At 36.3% G+C, this 20,094-nt stretch overlaps 1 protein-coding gene across 1 annotated transcript in view; it reads right to left on the bottom strand.

Moving 5' to 3' along the window:
• The window catches only part of LOC117335429, a 106,195-nt gene extending 93,049 nt beyond the window's left edge, over nt 1–13,146 (bottom strand). Inside the window, 1 exon segment of the mRNA XM_033895403.1 lies at nt 13,037–13,146. The gene's annotated coding sequence lies outside the window, so the exon portion shown is untranslated.
• Between the last annotated feature and the right edge of the window lie 6,948 nt (nt 13,147–20,094).

The raw sequence follows: 20,094 nt of genomic DNA, 5'->3' as shown, positions 1-20,094 counted from the left end.
CCTATTACTGGTGCTGCCAGATCAATTATCTGTTTAAAATCACCTACAACGCCCTGATCAGGATACTAATGACATCATCAAATTCACCTGTCAACAGCCTTAACTGATTCTATTGGTTTTAGTTTATATTCATTATGCACATATATATAACCAGTTTAAATCAGAGTGGAGTTTTCTTTTTGTTAGATTTCTCCCCCCAATAGTGGAAATTAACATACAACACGTAAAGTTCCATAACATCCATTACCTATATCATGTATGAAAGTAATGTTTATAAACAAGATCAAAACTACAATATGACAACCCAAACTTTAACTAAAGTATATACGAAACCTTTATCAATAATATGACAACCCAAACTTTAACTACAGTATGACAACCCAAACTTTATCTACAATATGACAACTCAAACTTTATCTACAATATCACAACCCAAACTTTATCTACAATATGACAACCCAAACTTATCTACAATATGACAACTCAAATATTTACTACAACATCACAACCAAAACTTTATCTACAATTTGACAACCCAAACGTTATCTACAATATGACAACCCAAACTTTAACTACAGTATGACAACCCAAACTTTATCTACAATATGACAACCCAAACTTTATCTACAATATGACAACCCAAACTTTATCCACAATATGACAACCCAAACTTTATCTACAATATCACAACCCAAACTTTATCTACAATATCACAACCCAAACTTTATCCACAATATGACAACCCAAACTTTATCTACAATATCACAACCCAAACTTTTAATCTACAATATGACAACCCAAACTTTATCTACAATAAGACAACCCAAACTTTATCTACAATATGACAACCCAAGCTTTTTCTACAATATGACAACCCAAACTTTATCTACAATATGACAACCCAAGCTTTTTCTACAATATGACAACCCAAACTTTATCTACAATATGACAACTCAAATATTTACTACAATATCACAACCCAAACTTTAACTACAATTTGACAACTCAAACCAACAATCTCATAATTCATATATTTTGACATGAAAAGTGAAATGCTAAATAATATTCCAAAAGTTGTTAAAATAATTATTACATTTAAATCAAATATGAGCTACATTTAATAATATTGTTAATAAAAGCAAATGATCAATTTAACGAGTGAAGCAGTGATGTCCTCTAATGAAACAAGTCAGGAGTTCTACGTCAGAGTTTAAACACAGAATGAAACTTAAACAGAAAGAAAGCAAATTAACCGACATTTTTCAGTTTTACACAATAAGAACTTTATTTTTATCTTACCCTTTAAGTGGAATTTAAAGTTAAAAGTGTACTACAATGTTCAAATGCTATAATAAGGATTTAAAATCAAGATCACCAAAGTGTGTATAGTTTTTTCTGTAGAAGGGAGTGGTCAATTGACTGATAGCTAGTTAACTTGGGTGTTATTTCCTTTGAACTAACATATCAAAGGTTGATCTATAATAGATTTCCTATCAAGTTCTTTTGGTCAATTATCTTCATTGTCAAACTGTCACTGTCAAGGCACCAGAAAGTAAACATTTTCTTTGGGTTTCATTCAAATCTTAAATTAGGTAAAATTGCTATCATTATAACTTTACAACAACTGATTTACAAACAATTAAAGAATATAAATAGAAAATACATGAAAGTTTTAAAACATAATTGTAAAATGAATTCACTGTAAACTTTTATAAATACCTTTGGAAAATGATCTGAGTAACAGAGACATTTAATTAACAGTGACCTTTTACCAATGTCAGAAAATTGCACTGATTGCTCGTCTCTCCAAGTTCAACAATGGAAAGATTGAAAAGGAAATACTGGACCAGTTGTTTTAACACCATAATATTATTGTTAGTGGCAATTTGGTACTTTAGGTTGATCTTGGGGTGACTACCACCTGAGGTAGCAGTGTACAGTAAAAATGCCAAATTCTGAAAAATATGGCACATGTTTTAGATATGTAAACATTGCCAGTTAACCTTACATATAACCTCTAATAAAGTATATATATTTGAAATCTGTACAACATTTGCAATTTTAATAGAGCTCTGAAGGATAAGTAAACTGATATTTTTCTGTGATTTTTAGAGCTGTGAATACCATGGTAACAGCTTAAAAAATTCTCAAAAATTGCAAAATATTATGATATTTGACCCAAAATGGCACAATTCTCTACACAATTTTTTTTCTGAAACCTATTTAAAATTAAATATCTCTATCCCAAAGACAGAATTAATCTTGTTTGGACATATGTTGTAAATTAAGTTTTTCCGCTATCTTACCTTTTCTGTGGGCTTCCATTTTGCGCTGTAGGCAAAACTAAATTTCCCGTGTAAACACACGTTCGGAAAATCCGGATATTTAAAATCCGGAACCAATTTATTGATTTTTGTTTTAATAAATGTGAAGCCTGTATGTACTACTTCATACTGACTATACCAATTATAGTGTACATTTATTTTTTCATTTTTTATGCATATCATAATACAGGAGTTATTTGCTTAACAAAAAAATTGCCCATGGCCAGGCTGTCTTACTGTGGTGTGCTACCTGAAGGGCAGCTCTTGTTGTTTTTCATGTTGTTTTGGAGTGTCCTAAATCATAAGTTCCTATTGTTATCTTTCCTTTTGTTTAGGAGTGTCTTGTAGCCAATCTCTTGTCTTTACTTTTGTTTAGAAGTGTCTTGTAGCCAATCTCTTGTCTTCCCTTTTGTTCAGGAGTGTCTTGTAGCCAACCTCTTGTTGTCTTCCCTTTTATTTAGAAGTGTATTGTAGCCAACCTCTTGTCTTTCCTTTTGTTTAGAAGTGTCTTGTAGCCAACCTCTTGTCGTCTTTCCTTTTGTTTAGGAGTGTCTTGTAGCCAATCTCTTGTCTTTACTTTTATTTAGAAGTGTCTTGTAGCCAATCTCTTGTCTTCCCTTTTGTTCAGAAGTGTCTTGTAGCCAACCTCTTGTCTTCCCTTTTGTTTAGAAGTGTCTTGTAGCCAACCTCTTGTTGTCTTCCCTTTTGTTTAGAAGTGTCTTGTAGCCAATCTCTTGTCTTCCCTTTTGTTCAGAAGTGTCTTGTAGCCAACCTCTTGTTGTCTTCCCTTTTGTTCAGAAGTGTCTTGTAGCCAACCTCTTGTTGTCTTTCCTTTTGTTTAGAAGTGTCTTGTAGCCAACCTCTTGTCTTCCCTTTTGTTTAGAAGTGTCTTGTAGCCAACCTCTTGTTGTCTTCCCTTTTGTTTAGAAGTGTCTTGTAGCCAACCTCTTGTTGTCTTCCCTTTTGTTTAGAAGTGTCTTGTAGCCAACCTCTTGTTGTCTTCCCTTTTGTTTTGAAGAGTCTTGTAGCCAACCTTGTCTTTCCTTTTGTTTAGAAGTGTCTTGTAGCCAACCTCTTGTCGTCTTTCCTTTTGTTTAGAAGTGTCTTGTAGCCAACCTCTTGTCGTCTTTCCTTTTGTTTAGAAGCGTCTTGTAGCCAACCTCTTGTCTTTCCTTTTGTTCAGAAGTGTCTTGTAGCCAACCTCTTGTCTTTCCTTTTGTTTAGAAGTGTCTTGTAGCCAATCTTTTGTTGTATTTCCTTTTACTTAGAAGTGTCTTGTAGCCAACCTCTTGTCTTCCCTTTTGTTTAGAAGCGTCTTGTAGCCAACCTCTTGTCTTTACTTTTGTTTAGAAGTGTCCTGTAGCCAACCTCTTGTCTTTCCTTTTATTTAGAAGCGTCTTGTAGCCAACCTCTTGTCTTTACTTTTGTTTAGAAGTGTCCTGTAGCCAACCTCTTGTCTTCCCTTTTGTTTAGAAGCGTCTTGTAGCCAACCTCTTGTCTTTCCTTTTGTTTAGAAGTGTCTTGTAGCCAACCTCTTGTCTTCCCTTTTGTTCAGAAGTGTCTTGTAGCCAACCTCTTGCTATCTCTCCTTTTGTTCAGAAGTGTCTTGTAGCCAACCTCTTGTCGTCTTTCCTTTTGTTCAGAAGTGTCTTGTAGCCAACCTCTTGTTGTCTTCCCTTTTGTTTAGAAGTGTCTTGTAGCCAACCTCTTGTCGTCTTTCCTTTTGTTCAGAAGTGTCTTGTAGCCAACCTCTTGTCTTTCCTTTTGTTTAGAAGTGTCTTGTAGCCAACCTCTTGTTGTCTTCCCTTTTGTTTAGAAGTGTCTTGTAGCCAACCTCTTGTTGTCTTTCCTTTTGTTTAGAAGTATCTTGTAGCCAACCTCTTGTTGTCTTTCCTTTTGTTTAGAAGTATCTTGTAGCCAACCTCTTGTTGTCTTTCCTTTTGTTGAGAAGTATCTTGTAGCCAACCTCTTGTTGTCTTTCCTTTTGTTTAGGAGTGTCTTGTAGCCAACCTCTTGTCTTTCCTTTTGTTTAGAAGTGTCTTGTAGCCAACCTCTTGTTGTCTTTCCTTTTGTTTAGAAGTATCTTGTAGCCAACCTCTTGTTGTCTTTCCTTTTGTTTAGGAGTGTCTTGTAGCCAACCTCTTGTCTTCCCTTTTGTTTAGGAGTGTCTTGTAGCCAACCTCTTGTTGTCTTTCCTTTTGTTTAGAAGTATCTTGTAGCCAACCTCTTGTCTTTCCTTTTGTTTAGGAGTGTCTTGTAGCCAACCTCTTGTTGTCTTTCCTTTTATTTAGAAGTATCTTGTAGCCAACCTCTTGTCTTCCCTTTTATTTAGGAGTGTCTTGTAGCCAACCTCTTGTTGTCTTTCCTTTTGTTTAGAAGTGTCTTGTAGCCAACCTTGTCTTTCCTTTTGTTTAGGAGTGTCTTGTAGCCAACCTCTTGTCGTCTTTCCTTTTGTTTAGGAGTGTCTTGTAGCCAACCTCTTGTCGTCTTTCCTTTTGTTTAGAAGTGTCTTGTAGCCAACCTCTTGTTGTCTTTCCTTTTGTTTTGAAGTGTCTTGTAGCCAACCTCTTGTTGTCTTCCCTTTTGTTTTGAAGTGTCTTGTAGCCAACATTGTCTTCCCTTTTGTTTTGAAGTGTCTTGTAGCCAACCTTGTCTTTCCTTTTGTTCAGGAGTGTCTAGCAGCCAAAGTATTGTTGTCTTTCTTTTTGTTTAGAAGAGTCTTAATATTTGCTTCCCTGTTATTTGTATAGTTTGCACAAAATTTACTATAGGTCAAACTATTTAAAGTCCGACTTAATGGATAATCACAAAATATTGGCCCCACAAAATTTTACAAATATACATTAACAAGTGTGATAAGTTTTTTCATCATTGTTGTAAATTAAGAATACTACCAATTTTTGTTTTTCTTAAAAGAACCTGATCTATTTTTTTTATCATTTCAAACTTTAAAATTTCTACAGATCTTGCAAGAAGAGAATGTGTACATGTATATAGGTATTAAACCCTCTATACAATTTTTAATTGGTCTTAAATTTGGATTTTGGTTTTTAAGTATGAACAAGATTTTTTCCATAACAGTTCAATGGCCATTCAGCTTTGGTGACATGTGTAAGTATGTCAAGTATATATACTTCTCTGGCACTCATTTTACCCTTGGTTCAGGCTTGGTAAATCTTTAAAGACAACAATTCAAAAAAGATTTAACACACCTGAATCAATTTAATAAGATTTTAAATTAGAAAGATCAAGATAAGGTCATATTTTTTAATAATTGGAAAAAAATGACAAAATCTTTTTTGACCCAGACCATTATTTTCTGCTTGGAACATTTGATGTATGAGGCACAGAATGTGTACACATCTCCTATTCAAGCAAAAGCTTGAACTTGATACACCCCTTGGGGGCGCTCACTCTGTTACATCTTTGTTTTATGTAACATTCCTTCAATTTGGACTTTAATTCTGGGAATTTTTACCTCCATTCAATATGTATATATTAGGTAATGTTGTTTTGTAGTTATCTTTTGTAAGCATTTAACAGGTTTAGTATATATATGTAAATGTTAAGGTGTAAGTGCCTTGTGGAGTTTGTTCAGCTAGTTTAAGTCTAGTCGGTGTAAAGCCTGTTGGGGGTCGCCCCGTAAATCACGTTCTTACCTAGACACTCTAGCTAAGGACTCTTTACTCCAGATCGCTCGAGGTTCTTGGGATTGCCTCAATCTCTTACTCTTAGCTGGAGATCGCTCAAGTCCCTGGGGATCGCCCCAACCTTGTCCAAGCCACCAGCTTAGGATTATCGCCTAAGCTCGGGGAACGCCCCACTCCTGTCTTAGTCGGTAAGCTTGGGATCGCTCAAGCTCAGGGATCACCCCAGGACTTTTGACCTCTGTAAAATTTCTTATATTATCAGGTTATTATGTTCCATTTATCCTTTACTATCATTTAACAAGTATTTTGTTGTAAATAATGAGGTTGTTTATTTGTGTTTTAAATTGTATTGTAGTAGTAACAGAGCAGCCCCTGAGAATGCCAAAAATTTATTATTGTTTAAGCCTGAACAAGTTGCAAGGCTTAGAACAATAATTTTTTTGTACCTTCTATCAATTGTTGTGTTGTGTATAAATTGTACATGTACACCAGTACTAATTAATAAAACAGATTAAAACTCTGAGCTCAGATGTTTGGGAGAAGTATAGTCCAGAGTGTGAGATTGACTAAAGCTTGAGTGTATATTGAGAGAGAGACTGAGTAATCATTAACAGGCTATGGACTCCCTTGAGTCTAGTAATATTGCAAAAGGCCTGCATGGGTGCTGTCTGACCCACTCCATATATACAAAGAATCAGTAGGTTGTGTCTCCATGCTCTAACTATAACTGTATCATGTACTTTATGGAAACCTAGCTTCTGGAGCTCCCCTTTCAGAGACGATTTTCATATTTCATTACAGGTATGCGTAATCCAGAAATATGGTTTAAACTTTTAATTGTTTCTGATTCTAATACAAGAATTATTGAGTGATTATTATGTTTGTACTTAAACAGGTAAACTCCATGAATGTCTTCTTAAATGATGATATATGACTTTCATATATGTTTACCTTAATAACAAAACTGTTTATGAGGGGTACATATTCTTCTTTATACTTACACGTTTTTATCTGGGGTACATATTCTTCTTTATACTTACACGTTTTTATCTGGGGTACATATTCTTCTTTTAACTTACACGTTTTTATCTACCTTTTTTAATATTTTAACTCTTTTATATTTACCTGGAACTAATCATTTTCATTACCACCTTTCAGGACTTTTTTTAGAAGACTATGAATTTATTAGTATTATAATTTGTTTATCGAATGAAATTTTTAAGATTGTACAAATACCAACCATTTGACAAATTGTGCCTTGGCTTAACTTGTTAGTGACCACTTTATTTACAACATTAACTTGACAAAATTGCTGGCTGCGACATTAAATTGACAAAATTCTTGGCTGGGTACAGAAATCCCCTTAGATAAAAACGTTTTGTTTACGCAGGTATTCCTAGTTGTGTGCCGATAAACATTATACCATCAAACACAAGTAAACTTAATAACAGCAGTAAAAACTTCCTGGTTAGAAATCCATGAATCACACACACATAAAATAAAAAGTATCCGGGGGGTGGGGAAGTTGCGAGATGTTTTTTCTATGCATAGGAAGGTTTCCAGTGTCGATTCCAAGTCATATTTGGAAGTTTGAGCAAAAAATTTTTTTTCATTTTTTTGGCCCTGGGGATGGGATTTGGTGAGGTGGGGTGAGAAACATTAAAAATGACATCCCTTGGGTCCTCTTATCATATCTTAATGGTAGGGGGTACTTTTTATGCAAAGGGGGTATGTTTTATGCAGGAATAAAAAGTATCCGGATACCTTTTGGTAGGGGGGTACATATTATGCATGACACCGGTTTTATCATTACAAGGTATGGAAATATAAATCTAAGGTATGGAAATATAAATCTAAGGTATGGAAATATAAATCTGATCAAGTTTTATTTTTCATTTCTGTGCTAATTTTGTGAAATATTATCTGTGAAACATTACCTGTTTAATTATTATTCATTTAAGCAGAAGATCATTTACACCATCTATAACTTACAACTCAGAAAGCCAATAATTGTGATCCTAATTCTACAGATACAAATATTTCCAAACTTTAAACAAAGGGCTATAAAATCAAAATGAAGGTTTTAATTATGAGTCCCATAGAATCACTTTATATAATTAAAGTATATCATCATCATCATCTTTGATCATGTCTTTTCTGGAAAACTCATAACCTATGAGAAAACATTTGAAAACCTGGTAATTGCATACTTAGCTCTTTTTAAAAGAAACCTAGCTGACATAAACACCAAGTACATCTGTAAGTGTTGTTTACAAGTTTTGTTTTTGTAGCATATGTTTCCATATCAAAATTTAAGCCACCATATAACATATCTTAAATTGTCAAGCGTCGTCAATTATTGGTGTTCAAATTTAATCAACTATTTTAAAGGACATATATTTTCAATGGAGAACTTATCACGTCTATCTGGTATGTCTGAAGATACATTAATACCACATTAAGTCTGGCTGTGATCAGTACTCTATAGAGGTAATCAATAGTTCGAGGATGTTTTTCAAAGATATCTTATTTTTAAAATTCATTAATTTTTCTTTCACAAGAGTAAACAGCACATTCCACATAATGGATTTCTAAAATTTAGTAGTTAAAATATGTAAAAAATATTACTACAAAAAAATAAACTTATACTGGAAATTCATCAATCAACCAATATACCGTATCAAACCTAGTAAGTCCACTAATTGTACCATATCAAACCTAGTAAGTCCACTAATTGTACTGTATCAAACCTAGTAAGTCCACTAATTGTACCATATCAAACCTAGTAAGTCCACTAATTGTACCATATCAAACCTAGTAAGTCCACTAATTGTACCGTATCTAACCTAGTAAGTCCACTAATTGTACCATATCAAACCTAGTAAGTCCACTAATTGTACCGTATCAAACCTAGTAAGTCCACTAATTGTAACGTATCAAACCTAGTAAGTCCACTAATTGTACCGTATCAAACCTAGTAAGTCCACTAATTGTACCGTATCAAACCTAGTAAGTGCACTAATTGTACCGTATCAAACCTAGTAAGTCCACTAATTGTACTGTATCAAAACTAGTAAGTCCATTAATTGTACTGTATTAAACCTAGTAAGTCCATTAATTGTACCGTATCAAACCTAGTAAGTCCACTAATTGTACCGTATCAAACCTAGTAAGTCCACTAATTGTACCATATCAAACCTAGTAAGTCCACTAATTGTACCGTATCAAACCTAGTAAGTCCACTAATTGTACCGTATCTAACCTAGTAAGTCCACTAATTGTACCGTATCAAACCTAGTAAGTCCACTAATTGTACCGTATCAAACCTAGTAAGTCCACTAATTGTACCGTATCAAACCTAGTAAGTCCACTAATTGTACCGTATCAAACCAAGTCCACTAATTGTACCGTATCAAACCTAGTAAGTGCACTAATTGTACCATATCAAACCTAGTAAGTCCACTAATTGTACCGTATCAAACCAAGTCCACTAATTGTACCGTATCAAACCTAGTAAGTCCACTAATTGTACCGTATCTAACCTAGTAAGTCCACTAATTGTACCGTATAAAACCTAGTAAGTCCACTAATTGTACCGTATCAAACCTAGTAAGTCCACTAATTGTACCGTATCAAACCTAGTAAGTCCACTAATTGTACCGTATCAAACCTAGTAAGTCCACTAATTGCACCGTATCAAACCTAGTAAGTCCACTAATTGTACCGTATTAGACCTAGTAAGTCCACTAATTGTACCATATCAAACCTAGTAAGTCCACTAATTGTACCATATCAAACCTAGTAAGTCCACTAATTGTACCGTATCAAACCTAGTAAAAGCACTAATTGTACCGTATCAAACCTAGTAAGTGCACTAATTGTACTGTATCAAACCTAGTAAGTGCACTAATTGTACTGTATCAAACCTAGTAAGTGCACTAATTGTACTGTATCAAACCTAGTAAGTCCACTAATTGTACCGTATCAAAGCTAGTAAAAGCACTAATTGTACCGTATCAAACCTAGTAAGTGCACTAATTGTACTGTATCAAACCTAGTAAGTGCACTAATTGTACTGTATCAAACCTAGTAAGTGCACTAATTGTACTGTATCAAACCTAGTAAGTCCACTAATTGTACCGTATCAAACCTAGTAAGTCCACTAATTGTACCGTATCAAACCTAGTAAAAGCACTAATTGTACCGTATCAAACCTAGTAAGTGCACTAATTGTACCGTATCAAACCTAGTAAGTCCACTAATTGTACCGTATTAAACCTCAAGTAAGTCCACTAATTGTACCGTATCTAACCTAGTAAGTCCACTAATTGTACCGTATCAAACCTAGTAAGTCCACTAATTGTACCGTATCAAACCTAGTAAGTCCACTAATTGTACCGTATCAAACCTAGTAAGTCCACTAATTGTACCGTATTAGACCTAGTAAGTCCACTAATTGTACCGTATCAAACCTAGTAAGTCCACTAATTGTACCGTATCAAACCTAGTAAGTCCACTAATTGTACCGTATCAAACCTCAAGTAAGACTGAGCAATCATTAACAGGCCATGGATTCCCATTTAACATATTAAAATAATGACTTTGATAGTATTGTTAATTAATTATCACAAACTATCTTAAACATGTTTTCCTCACCAAAGAAAAATATATACAAGTATATAAATATTTTGAGTCTTAGAGTTAAGATCCATAGAAAAGTAATAAAAGAAGAAGGTTTGATGATAGTCCATGGAAACAGAACTGAAAATCTGAAAAGACTCAGTTTAAAAAAATTGTTTACCAGATTTGTTTATTTAAATTAGCTGTGTTTTGCTTCATATATTCAAATCAACAGGATCCTGGTGTTTTTTAAAAGAATGTAAATGAACTGAGACTCATTCATATTGGCATATATTTAAAGGCAAGCACGTTTTAACTTATCTATCAATAATTTCCCCCAAATTAGAGTTTTCAGTTAGAACATGTAAATCTAGAAGTACAAAGTATAATGAACATGTCTAAACACAGAAAACTCTTTAATTTTTTCAGAATATAGGCAATTCTTGTAATTGTTTGAATATAGAAAATTCTTATATGTCTGAATAAAGGGTTATACAGTATATGTATTGTATATTCTTACACTATACATGTCTGAATACAGAGAATTCTTTTTTATATTAGAATACAGAAAATTACCTATATATATACAGAGAATTCTTATATGTCTGAATACAGAAAATTATTTTATTTCTGCATGAATACAGAGAATTCATTTATGTCTGAATACAGGGAGTTCTTGTATATGTCTGGACAAAGAAAGGAAAGGGGCAGATGTATTCAGAGATAGAAACATGATCAGTCACGTGCCAACAAAATGTATTAAAAATAACTCTTTCAAATAAAACATGTGAAATTTATTTGCCTAAATCTGTAGAATTAATACCATGAAAAAAACAATTATAGTTCCTTTACCAGGAAAACTGAGCTATCAACACAAGACTTCACCCTTTTAAAAAAAAACAACCCATTAGTCTTGCCACCATTCCTAATTTCTAAAGGTAATTTATATATTTGTTTGGCCATTGAAAAACATTTCTAATGTCAAACCGAAATATAGCTAATTGTTAATTAGGACAGGTTCATAAAGAATTTTCAGTAGTTTTGTCAGAATGCCTACCTGTTTGATAAGTAGTGTACTTGAAGTTGGTCAGGTGATAGGTTTGTGGGAATTTGTACCAGTTACGAACTTCACACTTTGTGAAAGAAAAAAGTCCAAAATGACATTGACCAATATAGAGTGGAAAGTTATTTAAAATATAAGTTCATCAGAATGCAAACAAATTTATTTCAGTACTAAAATTTAAATCCATGATATTTAGGTTCAGAATGTTATCACAACTATAAGGTTATAGTATGTCCAGCGTGGTCATTATGTACTCTTCTGTGTCTTGACATTTTTAATATTTACTGTCTCTTCAATAGTTTGCTTAAATTTAAAGCAGTTGCTCAACCCAAAATTTTTACAACATATATCAAGTTAATAAAAGATATGTCATAATGGTTATTTATTATATAAGATATTTGTATTGATTACTGCATATATCTGAAATATGAAATCTGGGAATCTCTTAAAATATATCTTTTTAAAAAGCAGGTATTGCTTTGGAAGGTAAACTGTAGACAAGAATTTATGTATACCATAGCAAATAGTCACAAAATGTTAGCATAAATATATAACAATTCCTGCACCGCATGTGGTTCTGTAAATGTATACAGTTCCTGCACCACATGTGGTTCTGTTGCCATCTCCTATAAAAACTGGGGAAATATACTGGTCGCCTAGTTAGAACTGTGTTAACACATTTCTAAGATGATAGTCCTGAGGAAAATCACTTGAACTGATATGTGTTATAAAAAATATTTATTTCCTCATCAAGAAATACATTAAAATAGATATGCAATATTGTTACTCAATATTCTTTAGTATCCCTGTAAGAAATCTTACGCTTTTAATTGTAAATAAGACCAAATCTAAAATAATCTTTGTCTTTATTTTAAATTCATTCATTATTAAATTGATTCAATGGCTTTGATCCTAAGACAAATTTAACACAATTAAAAACTGGTTACCAGGGTAACATCTCACTATAAGTAATTAGCTCAATAGGTTACACAAACTGACATAATTACAAACATTTATACATACATGGAAAACTTTAAAACTGACTTACCCTAATATATCAGTATAAGTTGACAATATCACATAAGATACAAAGTTAAAATTATAATTAAAACACAAATTTAATCCTTTTCAGGAATTTAAGTAATCGAAGTACAAAAGAAATCTCAAATCCACTGAGATTTTAATTTCAGAAATCACAAAATAAATTCATCCATATACATAGAGAACTTTGTTTATCCAAAAACACTTTTTTTCCCACAACACATTTAATCCGTAAGACTTTTTAAATTTGATTCATTTTTTTTTTTTTACAAACTTACTAAATCTCTCTGAGTACAAATCCATCAGATTTTCAACAAATGAGCAAAATTCTCACTTACCTTGTTTCATATATCCCTTGGATGCATAGATAAAGTAGTTCCTGTTTGATCAATATTCTTCCACTTCCAAATTTGCCATATCACCACTTCTAGAACAGACATCAGGTTCCCCGAAACAAGTAAGTCCATGCTGTTCGATATTTCCACCAATGAAACACCAGCACACATAAAAGGATCCATTTCTTCCTGAACGGCACTGTAGGTATACAGACTGAGATTTAAAACCCACCAGGTAGACCTTTCGAGCTGTGTACACACAAGCTTAGTTCAGTTAATTGTATTCCATGGTTTCAGGTATTCTTTATCTTATACATAAATACCTTGGTTATAGAAATAAACGAAGCCGGATCTGTTGTTTATGCTTCTGTATACAGGTGTAAATTTCCGACAAATAAAATTTAACAAAGAAAAAGTCAACACAATTTATTTTTAAATAAAAATCAACAACGGAATATATCAACATTCAGAGAATTTGAAGTGTCACTTGTGACATCTAGGTGTTACTGTTTGTCTAAGAAATTACAGACCTTTCGTGGACCTTTTACAGACCTACAATGTATATAACTGGAAAAGTATAATATACATTGTAATCTTTTTACGCGATTTCAAACCCAAATCAGTATAGAGGTGTGATTTTGATTTGAAATAAAGACTTTAACACACACCGGTCAATGTAATAAATTTCACTACCAGACACTCCCGTCAAAAACAAACATCTTGGCCCTCCACGGCCATATTTGTGTAGCGGGGGATGTTATTGTATATGTACTGATAGGTTAAGCTGACAGGGTTAAGCTTAACGCTAACAATATGCTGTGTCTGTACTATGTGTACCTGTGTCACCTTGACCTTTGCTAGTCCTCTGTTCATGTGTGCTGTCTCTGGTTGATGTTTTTGGCGTGCATTGTTCGTAGTCGCTTGCTTTTTCGTCAGTGTCTGTCGTGCCTGCATGTGTATCCTCTGTCGTGATTGGTCCTTATAGTTTTGTATTGTTAAAAAGTGGGATAAATTCAGGGTGGTGTATCGTATACTGGGCAGTCTGATGGATTATTTTCCTGTGTGCTGTCACGTCTTCCTCGCCAGTACTAATGTAGCGTTAGGGTATTTCGGGTCTTGGGTGGGTAGTATTAGTCGGGATGTTGGGTTTAGTGAGGTCGTACAGGTATGGAGGTTGGTTTAAGGTTAGGATGTTAGATATAGCTAGACCTATGCTGGTGTGTGTTTCTATGTAATTTTATGTTGTAAATGTTTATATCATCATTAATAAATGGTTAATTGTAGTTCAAGGCGTTTGTTTTCTCTCTATACGACAGATACAAGTTACCCATCGAACCTGGGTTGTTGGTTGACGTACGCAAACTGGGCCCGCCACGCTCCTGTTACATTTGATTATTGTCAGTCTATATTCCAGTAGCTGTTTGGGATCTGGACAGATTTATCCTTGACATACAGTGTACATGTGGCTGTAGTTATGAGTTGTTGAACAAAACACTTATTAGTTTAAAGGTAGTATCATCAAGTTATGTAACCATTTTTTCATCATCAAAATACAAAATATATATATCATCGAATAGTGTCATATTAACTTCCAAACCCTCCTTTTTGACTCCAAAACATTAGGTATCACAAATGAAACAAATCCTCGGCGTTCCATGTATATACTAGCTGAAACTATCCTGCTGTAAGCCATATATAAATAGCAAGTGACCTTGTCCTTGACATTGGCACCCTAAATCACAAACTTCTCCAAGGAAATCTCCTACTCGACAATTATCATTGTATGAATGTTCATCAAAATCTGTTTAAAAATGAAGTAGCTAGAGCGCTGACAAACGTTTTTTTATAAATAGTAACAGTGACTATGTCCGCGACCTTGGCTTCCTGAAACACAAGCTCAATTAGAGGTATTCTCATACTTAAACATAAATATGAAAGTTTAATCAAAATCCATTTAAAAATGAGGTTGCTATAGAACACTGACAAAAGCTGAACATATGAACATTAAATATACTCATGTATGTACTGTATATATATACATGGCCAAACAGTCATAGAAATAAAATGGTTGCTACAAGATATCAAAAGCATGGTCAACTGGACAAAAATTAAGTTTAATCCAGAAAAATCAAGAGGTACGCTTCTAAAGACAGAGAAAGGTCTAACAAGTGAAATACAAGATTAAGGGAGAATATACTGGCCAACAGTTACCGAGGAACCAGTGAAATGTTTGGGCAAGTGATATGATGAGACAATGGATGATCATGTCAACATTAGATTCATGAGGAGACAAGCAAAGGAATGGATGACAACAACCAACAAGTATGCTGAGTATATTGCTAAAGCAACACATGTCCCCGACAGGGACTAGTAATGATTCAGAGGGAACCAACAGGAGTAAAGCTCAGGAACAGGAAAGAAAGCTTGCACCCTTGGGTTTGGACAAAACAATCTCCTGGGGTAGCTAGGGAAAAAACAATCCCCTGAGGGTTGGGACAAAACAATCCCCCGAGAGTTGGGACAAAACAATCCCCCGAGATTTGGGACTAAACAATCTCCTGAGGGTTGAGACTAAACATTCTCCCGAGGGTTGAGACTAAACATTCTCCTCAGGGTTGAGACTAAACTATCTCCTGAGGGTTGAGACTAAACAATCTCCTGAGGGTTGAGACTAAACAATCTCCTGAGGGTTGAGACTAAACTATCTCCTGAGGGTTGAGACTAAACATTCTCCTGAGGGTAGAGACTAAACAATCTCCTGAGGGTTGGGACAAAACAATCTCCTGAGGGTTGGGACAAAATAATCCCCTGAGGGTTGGGACAAAAAAATCCCCTGAGAGTTGGGACAAAACAATCCCCTGAGAGATGGGACAAAACAATCCCCTAGGGTAGGGACAAAACAATTCCCTGAGAGATGGGACAAAACAATCCCCTAGGGTAGGGACAAAACAATTCCCTGAGGGTTACAACAAAAATTCCCTGGGGTATCCGGGACAAAACAATCCCCTGAGGGTTACAACAAAACAATCTCCTGGGGGTTGGGACAAAACAATCTACTGGGGGTATAGGGACAAAACAATACCCTGAGGGTTGGGACAAAACAATCTCCTGGGGGTTGGGACAAAACAATCTCCTGGGAGTTGGGACAAAAAAATCTCCTGGGGGTTGGGACAAAACAATCTACTGGGGGTATAGGGACAAAACAATACCCTGAGAGATGGGGAAAAACCAATCCCCTAGGGTAGGGATAAAAAAAATCCCCTGAGGGTTGGGACAACACAATATCCTGATGGTTGAGACAAAACAATCCCCTTGGAGTTAATTGAGACAAAACAACCACCTGTGAGTTAGACAAAGCAATTCCCTGAGAGTAAAAATAAGACAAAACAATGTCCTCCTGAAGTTTGGAACAAAACAAGTCTCCTGGGCATAGGGACAAAACAATCCCCGCAGGGTTGAGACTATAAACAATCTCTTGGGGGTTGAGACTAAACAATCCCCTGAGGGTTGAGACTAAACATTCTCCCGAGGGTTGAGACTAAACAATCTCCTGAGGGTTGAGACTAAACAATCCCCTGAGGGTTGAGACAAAACAATCTCCTGAGGGTTGAGACTAAACAATCTCCCGAGGGTTGAGACTAAACAATCACCTGAGGGTTGAGACTAAACAATCACCTGAGGGTTGAGACTAAACATTCTCCTGAGGGTTGAGACTAAACATTCTCCCGAGGGTTGAGACTAAACAATCACCTGGGGGTTGAGACTAAACAATCTCCCGAGGGTTGAGACTAAACAATCTCCTGGGGGTTGAGACTAAACAATCTCCTGAGGGTTGAGACTAAACAATCTCCTGAGGGTTGAGACAAAACAATCTCCTGAGGGTTGAGACTAAACAATCTCCCGAGGGTTGAGACTAAACAATCTCCTGAGGGTTGAGACTAAACAATCTCCTGAGGGTTGAGACTAAACAATCTCCTGAGGGTTGAGACAAAACAATCTCCTGAGGGTTGAGACTAAACAATCTCCCGAGGGTTGAGACTAAACAATCTCCTGAGGGTTGAGACTAAACAATCACCTGAGAGTTGAGACTAAACATTCTCCCGAGGGTTGATACAAAACAATCTCCTGAGAGTTGAGACTAAACAATCACCTGGGGGTTGAGACTAAACAATCACCTGAGGGTTGAGACTAAACAATCTCCTGGGGGTTGAAATAAAACAATCTCCTGGGGGTTGAGACTAAACAATCTCCTGAGGGTTGAGACTAAACAATCTCCTGAGGGTTGAGACTAAACAATCTCCTGAGGGTTGAGACTAAACATTCTCCCGAGGGTTGAGACTAAACAATCTCCTCAGGGTTGAGACTAAACAATCTCCTGAGGGTTGAGACTAAACAATCTCTTGGGGGTTGAGACTAAACAATCTCCCGAGGGTTGAGACTAAACTATCTCCTGAGGGTTGAGACTAAACAATCCCCTCAGGGTTGAGACTAAACAATCTCCTGATGGTTGAGACTAAACAATCCCCTCAGGGTTGAGACTAAACAATCTCCTGAGAGTTGAGACTAAACATTCTCCCAAGGGTTGAGACTAAACAATCTCCTGAGGGTTGAGACTAAACAATCTCCTGAGGGTTGAGACTAAACAATCTCTTCAGGGTTGAGACTAAACAATCTCCTGAGGGTTGAGACTAAACAATCTCCTGAGGGTTGAGACTAAACATTCTCCTGAGGGTTGAGACTAAACATTCTCCCGAGGGTTGAGACTAAACATTCTCCTGAGGGTTGAGACTAAACAATCTCTTGGGGGTTGAGACTAAACAATCTCCTGAGGGTTGAGACTAAACAATCTCCTGAGGGTTGAGACTAAACAATCTCCTGAGGGTTGAGACTAAACATTCTCCCGAGGGTTGAGACTAAACAATCTCTTCAGGGTTGAGACTAAACAATCTCCTGAGGGTTGAGACTAAACAATCTCCTGAGGGTTGAGACTAAACAATCCCCTGAGGGTTGAGACTAAACAATCTCCTGAGGGTTGAGACTAAACATTCTCCTGAGGGTTGAGACTAAACAATCTCTTGGGGGTTGAGACTAAACAATCTCCTGAGGGTTGAGACTAAACAATCTCTTGGGGGTTGAGACTAAACAATCTCCTGAGGGTTGAGACTAAACAATCTCCTGAGGGTTGAGACTAAACAATCCCCTCAGGGTTGAGACTAAACAATCTCCTGAGAGTTGAGACTAAACAATCCCCTCAGGGTTGAGACTAAACAATCTCCTGAGGGTTGAGACTAAACAATCTCCTGAGGATTGAGACTAAACAATCCCCTGAGGGTTGAGACTAAACATTCTCCTGAGGATTGAGACTAAACAATCCCCGCAGGGTTGAGACTAAACAATCTCCTGAAGGTTGAGACTAAACAATTTCCTGGGGGTTGATACAAAACAATCTCCTGAGGGTTGAGACTAAACAATCCCCTGAGGGTTGAGACTAAACAATCCCCTCAGGGTTGAGACTAAACAATCTCCTGAGGATTGATACAAAACAATCCCCTGAGGGTTGAGACTAAACAATCTCCTGAGGGTTGAGACTAAACAATCCCTTCAGGGTTGAGACTAAACAATCTTTTGGGGGTTGAGACTAAACAATCTCTTGGGGGTTGATACAAAACAATCCCCTGAGGGTTGAGACTAAACAATCCCTTGAGGGTTGAGACTAAACAATCTCCTGAGGGTTGAGACTTAACAATGTCCTGAGGGTTGATACAAAACAATCCCCTGGGGGTTGATACAAAACAATCCCCTCAGGGTTGAGACTAAACAATCCCCTCAGGGTTGAGACTAAACAATCTCCTGAGGGTTGAGACTAAACAATCTCCTGAGGGTTGAGACTAAACAATCTCCTGAGGGTTGAGACTAAACAATCTCCCGAGGGTTGAGACTAAACTATCTCCTGAGGGTTGATACAAAACAATCTCCTGAGGGTTGAGACTAAACAATCTCCCGAGGGTTGAGACTAAACAATCTCCTGAGGGTTGAGACAAAACAATCCCCTGAGGGTTGAGACTAAACATTCTCCTGGGGGTTGATACAAAACAATCTCCTGAGGGTTGATATAAAACAATCTCCTGAGCGTTGAGACTAAACAATCTCCTGGGGGTTGAGACTAAACAATCTCCTGAGGGTTGAGACTAAACAATCCCCTGAGGGTTGAGACTAAACAATCCCCTGAGGATTGAGACAAAACAATCTTTTGGGGGTTGATACAAAACAATCCCCTGAGGGTTGAAACAAAACAATCCCCTGAGGGTTGAGACTAAACAATCTCCTGAGGGTTGAGACAAAACAATCCCCTGAGGGTTGAGATGAAACAATCTCTTGGGGGTTGAGACAAAACAATCTCCTGAGGATTGATACAAAACAATCCCCTGAGGGTTGAGACTAAACAATCTCCCGAGGGTTGAGACAAAACAATTTCCTGGGGGTTGATACAAAACAATCTCCTGAGGGTTGAGACAAAACAATCCCCTGAGGGTTGAGACTAAACAATCCCCTCAGGGTTGAGACTAAACAATCTCCTGAGGATTGATACAAAACAATCCCCTGAGGGTTGAGACTAAACAATCTCCTGAGGGTTGAGACTAAACAATCCCTTGAGGGTTGAGACAAAACAATCCCCTGAGGGTTGAGACTAAACAATCCCTTGAGGGTTGAGACTAAACAATCTCCTGAGGGTTGAGACTTAACAATGTCCTGAGGGTTGATACAAAACAATCCCCTGGGGGTTGAGACTAAACAATCTCCTGAGGGTTGATACAAAACAATCCCCTGAGGGTTGAGACTAAACAATCTCCTGAGGGTTGAGACTAAACATTCTCCTGGGGGTTGAGACTAAACAATCTCCTGAGGGTTGAGACTAAACAATCTCCTGAGGGTTGAGACTAAACAATCCCCTGAGGGTTGAGACTAAACAATCCCCTGAGGGTTGAGACAAAACAATCTTCTGAGGGTTGAGACTAAACAATCTCCTGAGGGTTGAGACAAAACAATCCCCTGAGGGTTGA

Source organism: Pecten maximus, chromosome 10 (assembly GCF_902652985.1).
Source record: "Pecten maximus chromosome 10, xPecMax1.1, whole genome shotgun sequence".
Taxonomy (NCBI): Eukaryota; Metazoa; Mollusca; class Bivalvia; order Pectinida; family Pectinidae; genus Pecten; species Pecten maximus.
This window is presented reverse-complemented; position numbering and strand designations above follow the sequence as displayed.